We start from the raw sequence: 10,759 nt of genomic DNA on the forward strand, positions 1-10,759 counted from the left end.
AAGTTTCACATTAGCACAATCAAATGTTCTGGGATTCCCATTCTTCTCAGAGTCAGCCACAGCTTATTGTGATCCACACAGTCAAAAGCCTTTGCATAGTAAACGAAGCACAGATAGACATTCTTCTGGTATTCTTTGCTTTCTGCTAAGATCCATCTAACATTAGCTATAATATCCCTAGTGCCATGACCTCTTCTAAATCCAGCTTGCACATCTGGCAGTTCTCTGTTGACATATTGTTCCAAACGTTTTTTGGATAATTTTCAGCAGAATCTTGCTTGTATGTGATATCAATGATATTGTTCGATTATTTCCACACTCTGTTGGGTCACCTTTCTTTGGGATGGGAAAAAATATCGATCTTTTCCAGTCAGTGGGCCAGCTGGCTGTTCTCCAGATTTCTTGGCACAACTTAGTGAGCACATCCAGGCCAGTGTCCGTTTGTTGAAATATGTCAGTATTAAAATTATATATAGTAATATATATTAAAATATATATATGTTAACACATTTTTTAAACTTATGCTATGGGTTGGAAGAATCCTCCTCTTATAGTAGGTTAAAAGTCAGGCAACTAAACACAAGTGTCAACTGTTTCAATTTGTCAGCCACTCAAGGTATCTTTTCTTGTTAAGATTTACAGCCTCAGGTTTGACATTTTCTCAGAAAACTGAATGTAAAAACTCCATATGACCCAGCTTTTTAACTGCTAGGAATATACCCCAAAGAAAATGGAATGAGAAGACATAAACAGAGATTTGTATACCAATATTCCCAATAGCAAGAATAGGAAACAGCCCAAATGTCCTTCAACTTAAAAGAATGTAGTGAGAAATTGTGGTATATTCACACACACAATGGAACACTAGGCAGCACTCAGAAGCAATGATTTTGAAAAATACTATATAACACATAGGAGAGGCTAGAGAGCATTATGCTGATTGAACTAATTCAGTCTTATGAGACAAATACTGCATAAGACCACTATTGTAAAAATAGAAGGATAATTCGTAATGTTTGTATAAAAATCCAAAGAGGGTAAATTAGGAGGCAGGGAGAGAGACAGAGGGTGGGCAGGGTGAAAATCACGGGGTCAGAGAGTTTGGTGAGTGGAGGGAGAGGGTGAAAGAAGTAGGACAGATCCAGTGGGGACCTAACAAAGAAGGGGTAAGAGTGGACGTAGATTAATGGTGATTGTTGTTGTTGTTGTTTATGTGCCGTCGATTGCCTGCGACTCATAATGATCCTTTGTACAACAGCCCTAAACCCTGCTCTATCCTGTGCCAATCTCACTGTTTCCGACACACCCAGCTCGATTACCCCAGTCACTGAATCAATCCACCTGATAGTCTTCCTCTCTTGTGCTGTCCCTCCACCCTACCAAGCATGACGTCCCTCTCCAAGGATTGGTCCCCCCTTGCAACATGTCTATAGTATATCAGATGAAGCTTCAGAAGCCTTGCCTCCAAGGAGCAGCCTGGCTTCACCCTCTCTAGGTCAAAATTGTTCGTTCTCTTAGCAGTCCATGGTATATTCAATACTCTTTTTCAAAACCACAGCTCAAAGGCATCAGTTCTCCTTCTATCATCCTCAGTCATTGTCCAGCTCTCTGAAACATAGCAAGTGACTGCAAAGACCATGGCCTGTATCAGGCGCACCTTAGTCTCCAGAGTGACATTGTTGCTGTTCAGTACTTTGGAGGGTCCCACCAACATCAGACTTTCCCATCGCAATACGTCTTAATTTCCTGGCTGCTGGTGCCAAGAGTGTCGATTGTGGAGCCAAGCAAACTGAAGTTGTAAACAATCTCAATCTCTTTACCATCTATCATGATTGTTGTCAATTGGCCAGTGGTGAGAATCTTTGTTTTCTTGATATTGAGCCTTATAAAACACAGTGTATAGGAATGATTATATGAAACACAATCTGAATGAAAAATGTATGAAAAATAATGTTGTTGTTGCTGTTAGGTGCTGTCAATAGCAACTCTAGGAACAAAAGACCTGAGCACTTGTATGACTTTCATGATTTCTCCAAGTTCATAGAGTTTCCAGAGGCAAGCTGTTTTGGAAGTGGACGCTGCTCCTGCTTGTTATAATTGGGGAGCTCCACCAAACACTGTCCACCATGGGTAACCATTATGCCATTTGAAATATCGGTGTCACAGTGTTTAGTATCACAGAAACCACGAGTTACCTCTGTACAGCAAATAGACAGACCAATGCTATACCACTTAGAAGAATGTTTGACCAAAACCAATTAAAACCATGCCTGAGGACCACAGATTAAAATTGTCCACCTTTGGCTTGGTGCCATAATATGAAACATAATTCCATGAATTTTACATGGAAACCAGTATAAAGTTTTTGAAAAGTGGACGTTCTTGAATTTATATTTTTTTCGCCTTTGAGGGAACTTGCCTGCCATTTTCTTGTTTTGGTGAACAGTTATCAGGACAACAGTTTGACAAAAGGAGTACGAGTCATAAGATTTAACAGGCCAAATGGCAACAAAGACTGTCATTGTAGATGCCTTCAGATGAATCACTAGAAGCATATCCAAGTACACATGGGATAGTAAAGAACAACAGCAGGCTAAGAACTGGAAGTCTTGGACATTGTGAAGAAAAGAACACGAATCTACTTGTAGCCTAGGAGGCCAGCATTTGAAAGGATGGACATTGAAAAGACAATGCTCCAAAGAGAAGAAACAGTGACGGTCTGCAGAAGAAGTCAGGAACAGTCTCTACTGTAATGGCAATGCTATGAAGACCCTGAGACCGCTAATCCCTTTAAAGCTCTCATTCATAGGAATCCCATCCTTTGAGAAATGAGATATACATACACAACAGAGTACAGAGAAGCAGAGAGAATGTAGAGTCTATGTTATTTACACTATATTAAGGGGAAAGACATGAAAGTAGTAAAGAATTGCTTTTGGAGATCTGTTTTCTTTCATTTTTACCTCTTGTAGGCAATGTCTCATTATTCTTTTTAAGCCTACACATTTTCTTTTCATTATTTTCTAGTTCTTAGAAGCTGTGGAACCTGAGTTTGCCTGGATGCTTACAGGGCAGGTGAGCTCACTTTTGGTAGGAGAGCTAGCTGCAGTCTTGTTTCTTATTCCAAACACAGATAGTGCTTATCAGAGATGCTGGCTTATGTAAGTAAGCACAATGGCTCCTTACACCGAATATGATTAATCGTGAAGAAGGGCTGAAAGTGTGAAACCAAGACCTCAATATTCTTTGTAGCCTTATCTTTCATTTCCAATTATTTCCTTTCATGTCACTTAAAAGTTAAATAACCTCTTTCACCTTATGTAACAGTGATACACACACACACACACACACACACACACACACAAAGCCAATCTTTAAAACTGTGTGACCCATATATGAGAAAAGACAATAGCTACTTTGATGTCCTAAGAAGAATTCAAAGCCATTCCAGCAGAAGGAGGCACTGCATCATAAATTGAAGGAGTATGTCCTGGAAAATCAGAGAAAATGGAAAAGTTCCTCGAAGAGGAAGTGGGTCAAAGAAACAGAAGGGAAAGGGGGAGAGTGACAGGCTTCTGGGGCAGCAGTGTCTGCTCAGATGTCAAGTTGGTGCCTGTGCACATGCACTGACTGCTGACTGCTCCAAGCCTGGAGCTGGCCTAGCATTTGAGCATGCCCCATGCTACCTCCAAGACTAGGAGAACCTCTCCTAGGCAATCTCCTAGATCTTTGGCAAGCAGCTTCCTGACACCAAAGAAAGAAACTGCAAGGAAAAGACCTTTTATTCACCACTTTGTTTTCAGGGAATGCGTGTTTTATTTTTATTTTCTTGTTTTAGGCTATTGTGGCTGCAGACTTTACACTGGTAGCCTAGTGGTAAGGAGCTATGTTGCAACTCCAAAGGGACGTAGTTCAAATCCACCAGCTGCCTCACAGGAGAAAGATGGGTAATCTCTTCCACTGCCTCTGAAAACCTGATGGAGGGTCAGCAATGGGTCAGTTCTGACTCAATGGTACATAACAACAACAACAACATCAAAAATCACCATTATTAATGAAAAGAAATTATCTTAAACATTGAAGAAACCATTAAAGACAGAATGATATTGAGGAAAACCTTCTCCCACGGAGCAGATAGTGACTTCAAACTGCATGCCTTTTGGATTGCAGCACAGCTTCTTACCACTGGGCCACCAGAGCTCCGTAACATTGTACACTGAAGAAATCATTAAAGACACAAAGAATTATGTTGAGGAAAACTGTGGGTAGACAGTTGGTAGATAAAAGCAGTAATAGATGGATTGGATAGACAGGTGGAATCAGAGAATTTTAGTCTACTGGAATATATAGAACTATTTTTGAACTCAATGAATCCTTGTTATATAAAGTATATGTCCACTTTTGGGATAGTTTCCAGACTTCAAAACTTTGAAGTTACTCTTTAATATTTCTTTTTTAGACTTTATAAAGCCTCATCTTGCACAATCATGTAATGTCTCAAAAAGTTACTTTGGGTGAAGTTTGTTGCTTATTTACTTTCTGGATCTTGTTTCCTGCATTTCTTCTCCTGTCTCCATCCTGGATATGCAGTCTCCTTTTCTTTTTTTGAAATTTGTTGATGATATTGTATATCATTCAGTCAGAATTGACTTATAGGTGACCCCTCCAATGAGTTTTCAAAAGCTTTAAATGCATGAAGGGTGATTGTCAATCTTTCTCCTGTGGAGCCGCTGATAGATTTGAATGGAATGCCTTAGAGTTGACAACACCAAGAAAACAAAACAAAAAATATTTTAAAAAACCCAAATTAAAACTAACCATGAAAATAATAAATATGTGTGTCATTTAGCATGGGACATGGAGTAGAATCACAGCACAGCCAAGTACAATATAAAAATTAACAATATAAAACCAAAAGAAAACAACAGTAAATAGCCTTGTTTTGTATTTCCTTGTTCTATCTCCCTACCACTCTTCACCACAAGTCATTTTTGGTTCTATTTCTGCCTTGTGCCCAGTGGTCATACATTTTTCTGGATCAGTAATCCATTTCTCTAGTACTCTTTTTCAGGCTTCAGTCTACAGGAGAAAAAAAAGCAACTCAAACAAAAAAACTACTTTCTATATTTTCTTTTTGTTCCGGGAAAGGACAGAAGGATGTTTCTCTATACAAATTAACTCAACAATATCAAATTGGACCTGGCTCATAGCGGAATCTTCATTGGGTTTCTGAGTGTAAATCACAAAGGAGGATTACCCAGCTCTCTTCCGAGGGAGATACTGGTGAATTCAAACCATCAGAGAACCTTTGTGTTAGCAGCAACTCCCTACAGATAATGCCATCAGAGCTCCCTTTTTTCTCTTGTTTGTTATACAACAACCTGTTATATAACAACCTGAATATGTACGAACAGAAATGGGTGAGGTGTTGCACTGGAAACCCAAAGTCAGACAGTTCAAATCTACCAGCAGTTCTGTTGGAAAGAATGGGCAATCTTCTCATGTATGATTTACTGCTCTGAAAACTCACTGGGTCAGCTATGGTTTGGGTCAGTTCTGACTTAATGGCAAGGAATTTTAGAGTTAGAGTTGCCATCCCTAGACATCACCCTCTTATTAGGTTGTGGAGGGCAAACCCATGTTCTCCTGTGGTGGACCAGGGGGCCCTTAGACGCAGTATGTCTAAGGAGTTGGACATAACTATTCAGGCTTGGACTCTCTCTCCTAAAGCAAATTACCTGAGGGGTAGGACTGTTCAATCAGGCCTCTTAGCTCCTTGATCTAATTTCTAGATCAGTGTAAGATTGTCCCTGGCACATTTTTAAACAGAAGTCTAGCAGTTTCTTAATCTTGTCAGATTTTACTAAAGCCTTCTTGGGAAAGACAAAATACAGTAGTGACCTATTTCTTAAGAAGAAAAAATATGAAAATAAAACTCCATGAGTTACATCTTAATATCAGGCTTTGGAGTAATTTAGTGACTTAGTGGTACAAAATATTGATGTGCTTGAATACTAACTGCAAGGATAGAAGTTTGAATCTACCCAGAGGATCCTCAGAAGAAGAATCAGAAAAATCAGCCATGGAACACACAATGCTACCAGGAATCAGAATTGACTCAATGGTAACTAATTTTGTGTGGCAAAAAAAATAATATTTATTTAAACTTAATTCTGAAGCTTCATTTGGCATATTTTGGGCATGTTGCAAGTCCTTGGAGAGGGACATCATGCTTGGAAGGGTGGAGGGCCTGTGCAAGAGAGGAGACCCGGGATGAGATGGATTGACTCTGTGACTGGAGTAATGGGGTAGATGTATCAGAGACAATAAGATTGGCTTAGAATATGGTAGGGTTCAGAGCTGTTGTACATAGAGTTACTATGAGTCACAAGTAACTCTACAGCACATAACAACAAAAAACAACAAAAAATTTCTTACAGATAGTACCACCAGAACTCAGCAGCAATTTTAACCAAATATCTTGTCCTTTGAAAACTAGTGACTGCAATAAAGTAAGCCACTCTATTTTGCTGATTTGTTCCTCTGAATATAGTTTCAAAAGAAAAATTAAAAATTTTGTTAATATCGTTGAGAATATATAGAGGAGAACATATGCCAATTCATCAATATCTACATTTTCAATTCAGTCACTTTGATCATGTTCTTCAGATTGTGCAACCATTCTCACCGTCCTCCCCACCCCCCAAGTTGTTCTTCTCCTGTTACTGCCAGCTTACTCTCCTCTAGGATCCTACCTTATCTTTGGAGTTGCTTTTGTTGCTTTGATCCCATGTGAGTGGATTTTAAAAGACCACAATGCTCAAGCAATTCTTTACATTCTAAGCCAAAGTAGTGCGTGATTTTTAGAAGACATCAGGGGATATTTTTGCCTTAAAGCTTAAAGATTATCTCAGGGCATGCTGATTTGTTCAACAAGAGCATAGATAAATATCTAAAAAGAACTTCGACCCAATAACATTTGGGTTAAATTTGGGGTGAAATTTTCACACCAAGAATTTTTTTTTCCTTTCTTCTTTGTTCTGCTGACTTTTCCAGACCATGCTCCAAAATCTTTCACTTCTCACTCAACTACCTCAAGTTCTTTTGCTAACAAAGTTTCATCTTAAGAGGAATCCCATCTTTAACTCATTAAGCTTAGTGTTTCTCTTGGCTGTATTTGAGAAAAGGAGCCCTAGAGTCACAACAATTAGTGGCTGATAACTATAAGATTGGTGGTTCAAACTCACCAGTAGCTTTACAGAAGCCAGGCAAGTTGATAATATTAGTTTATTTTGGCATTTCTATACCTAATTTTAACTCAATGTATGCACTTTAGTTTATTTAATTGTTTCTCTAACAGGGAGCTCTAGTCTATAGGTGGTTCTTTTCTGGTGGTTTGAATCTAATAGTGGGAGAATAATGAGCAGAGCCCACCTGTGCAATTTACAGCCTTGAAAAGTGTGATGGAGGGTCAGCTATGAGTCAGTTCCCAATGAATCGTCAGTGAGGAGTGGTAAGTAGTACTAACAGCAGGCAATTGGATTGCTTCCAAGTTTTTACTATTACAAATAACACTGAAAATTATTATCTTTAATGTGTTTCACATGCAAAATTCAAATGTTCCTATAAATACCTAAAAGTAGATTCACTAAGCATACACCGTGCATTTCTTTTCAACAATCACTTTCCAGAGTGGTTGTGTTATCTAGCAAAAAGTCAAAACTATTGTCTTTGAGTAAATTTGGCCTCAGATGCTGTCAGGTTTTGGAGACTGTAAAGCTTTATGGGAATCTGCGCATCCTTCTTCCTTGAAACAGCTGATAGACTCTAACTTCTGAGATTTTCATTAGCAGCCCAACACCTAACACGTGTGTTATCTGTTGATCTCATGATACCAATACCAGCAGGATCAAAATGCTTCTTTGCTTTTCCTCACCAGGTATTAAAATCTTTCATTTTTTTTTCCTTTGGCCAAACTATTGTTCAGAAAAGAGTATCTCATATATCTACATGTGAATATCATTTTTATTGGACTCCTTCTAAATTTTTATAAGGTCCAGTATTCGTTTCTCCTTTGCAATCTCTATTATCTGGGTTTCCTATAGAGTAATTGTAAAAAGAACAGGGGTCGCTTAGGGATGATTTAGGGATGTCCTGGCTGCTATTAACTTCAAAGAAAAATCTCCGTCAACAATATTCAGAATACAAAACCAGTTTCCATATAGTCAAACATGTTTTACACACCCTGGACCTACTTCACGAATTTCACTACTGCTCTCCTACTGAGTCCAAAATCCTTTGTAATGTCACAAAGATCTCACAGAACCGTACTCATGGGATTTATCAGGGAAATTAACAAGTTACAATTTCGTTTGGCAGCAGGCTACAATTCCTCAGTCAGACAGCTTCTCAACAGCTCGCAGGCCTTTAATCTTTGGACTCAAGACTTAGGTCAGTGTTACAAATTTCTCAGTCCTGCCTCTTATGGCACCTCCCTTCTGTCCCCCTTAAAGCTCTGGCAAGAGTTTCCAAGTTCTGGCTCCATGAGACAGCAGTCCCGAGTCAGCTCTGTCTCAGACTGACCTCTAGTTCTCCCGTGCTGCTGGTCTCCTGCAGGCCTGGCCTGAGAACCCCTGGCTGTGAAGGCCTCTAGCTGCATTCTCTGTGTCTCCTTGCTGATGGTCCCATTGTTTCCGTAAATTAGTTCAATTTCAACGTGGTGGGAGAAACAAAACTAACCCCACAGTATTTATATTACATATAATTTAGTTCAAGTTCCCACCCAGTTGTGTGATAAAAGTCTAAGCTGTTAGCTCAGAAAGCCATTTTGAATAGTAAATCATCCATGACACCATGTTCACAGATTTATTTTAAGAATTTTTATTCTTTTTTTTTACGTTTTCAGTTTTTAATGAAGTTGTGTCAGTATTTTACTCCTGCATCTTCTCAATTGTTTCTTAGAATTTTTGTTCTTTATTATATTGGTAACTATTATAATTCTTTTTCTTGTGTGCCAGTGATACACTATTTTAATCACTATGGCTTTATAACACAACTGAATATTGACGTGAATGAATTTTCTTATTCTACCCAGTTTATAATTAGAATATTAAAGTTTATAAAATATCTTGTTGAGGTTAGGAAGGAGCGAAATTGAATATATAGATTATATTTTTTAGAATTGACATCTTTAAAATTATTAATTATCCACCTGTAAACATATATATCCATTTACTTGGTTTTCTATTTGTCTTTCTGCAAAACATTTAATCTGTGTGATTGAATACATCTATAATAGATTTTATTCTTTGTTATTATTCTTATTGATTTTATTCTTTAATATACTTCTTTTTATAAATGTAAGCTTCCCCCGGTGTATTTTCTAACTTGATCTTTATTACATACTATTACACACTGCTGTTGTTGTGTGTCATTAAGCTGGACCTGACTCACACCCAACTTTCCAGCAGGTTTTCAGAGGCTGTAATCGCACAGGAGATGATTGCCCATCTTTCTCTTGCAGAGCAGCTGGTGGATTCAAATCATGTGCCTTTGAGTTGGCAACTTAGCTTCTTAACTAGACTTACCAGAAAGAGCTCCCTACTGAACATAGGATACTTTATTTTTAGTATATATTTATTTCTGGCCACAGTCTCATTGTACCAAAAAGAACTAAAACTAAAACATTTTATTTCAATGAAAAAGAACCAATAACAATGAGGGAAAAAGTTCAAGGTGCACTGAAGCTACTAGCAAAAAATAAGGCCAAGGAATTGGTGAGATTCCTATTGACATGTTTTAACTAACAGATGTAGCCTTGCATTTGCTCACCAGACCAAGCCAGGAAATTTGGAGAACAGATGCTTGGCTGACTGAAAAAGATCCATATTTATCCCCATTCCCAAGAAGGGTGATCCAACAGAATGTGAAAATTATCAAACAATATTAGTATCACATGCCGGCAAAATATTGCTGAATATCATCCCAAACTGTCTAGCCCAGTTCATTGACAGAGAATTTACAGAAGTTCAAGCTTGTTTTAGAAGAGGTTATGGTTCCAGGATATCACTGCGGATGTCAGATGAATCCTGACTGAAACCAGAACATAGCAGAAAAATGGTTGTTTGTGTTTTTATTTACTATGCAAAGGCATTTGACTGTGTGGCTATGGCTAAAATTGAGAAGAGTAAAAATTCTAGAATACTTAATTATGTCCATATGAGACTTATGCCCAGAAGCTGTTGTTTGAACAGAGCAAGGGAATACTACATGATTTAAAATCAGGGAAAGTGTGTGTCAAGGTGGTGTCCTCTTTACATACTTAATTCAGTCTCTATATTATGAGTGAATCATTTGAGAAACTGGATTCTATGAAGAGGAGTGTGGCATAAGGATAAAAGATTCATCAACTTCTGCTACACAAATGACAAATCTTCCTTGTTGAAAGTGATGAGGACTTGAAACACTTGATGCAAAAAAATCAAAGACTACAGCCTTTAATATGGATTGCATTTTACCATTAAAACAAAATCCCCACAACTGAACTGATAAGCATCATGATAGGTGGAGTAAAGATTGAAATAGCCAGCAATTTCATCTTACTCAGATCCACAATCAACACCATTGGTTCCAGCAGTCATTATTGGGAAAAGTCATTGTCAGATACTTCTGCAAATTGCTGAGGAGCAGTGATTTCAGTTTGAGGACTAAGGTGCACATGATTCAGGTCAGGGTCTTTTCAATCACTTGATATGCGACT

The sequence above is a fragment of the Elephantulus edwardii genome, unplaced genomic scaffold (assembly GCF_000299155.1).
Source record: "Elephantulus edwardii isolate Elephantulus edwardi_28Jun2011 unplaced genomic scaffold, EleEdw1.0 scaffold00007, whole genome shotgun sequence".
Classification (NCBI taxonomy): Eukaryota; Metazoa; Chordata; class Mammalia; order Macroscelidea; family Macroscelididae; genus Elephantulus; species Elephantulus edwardii.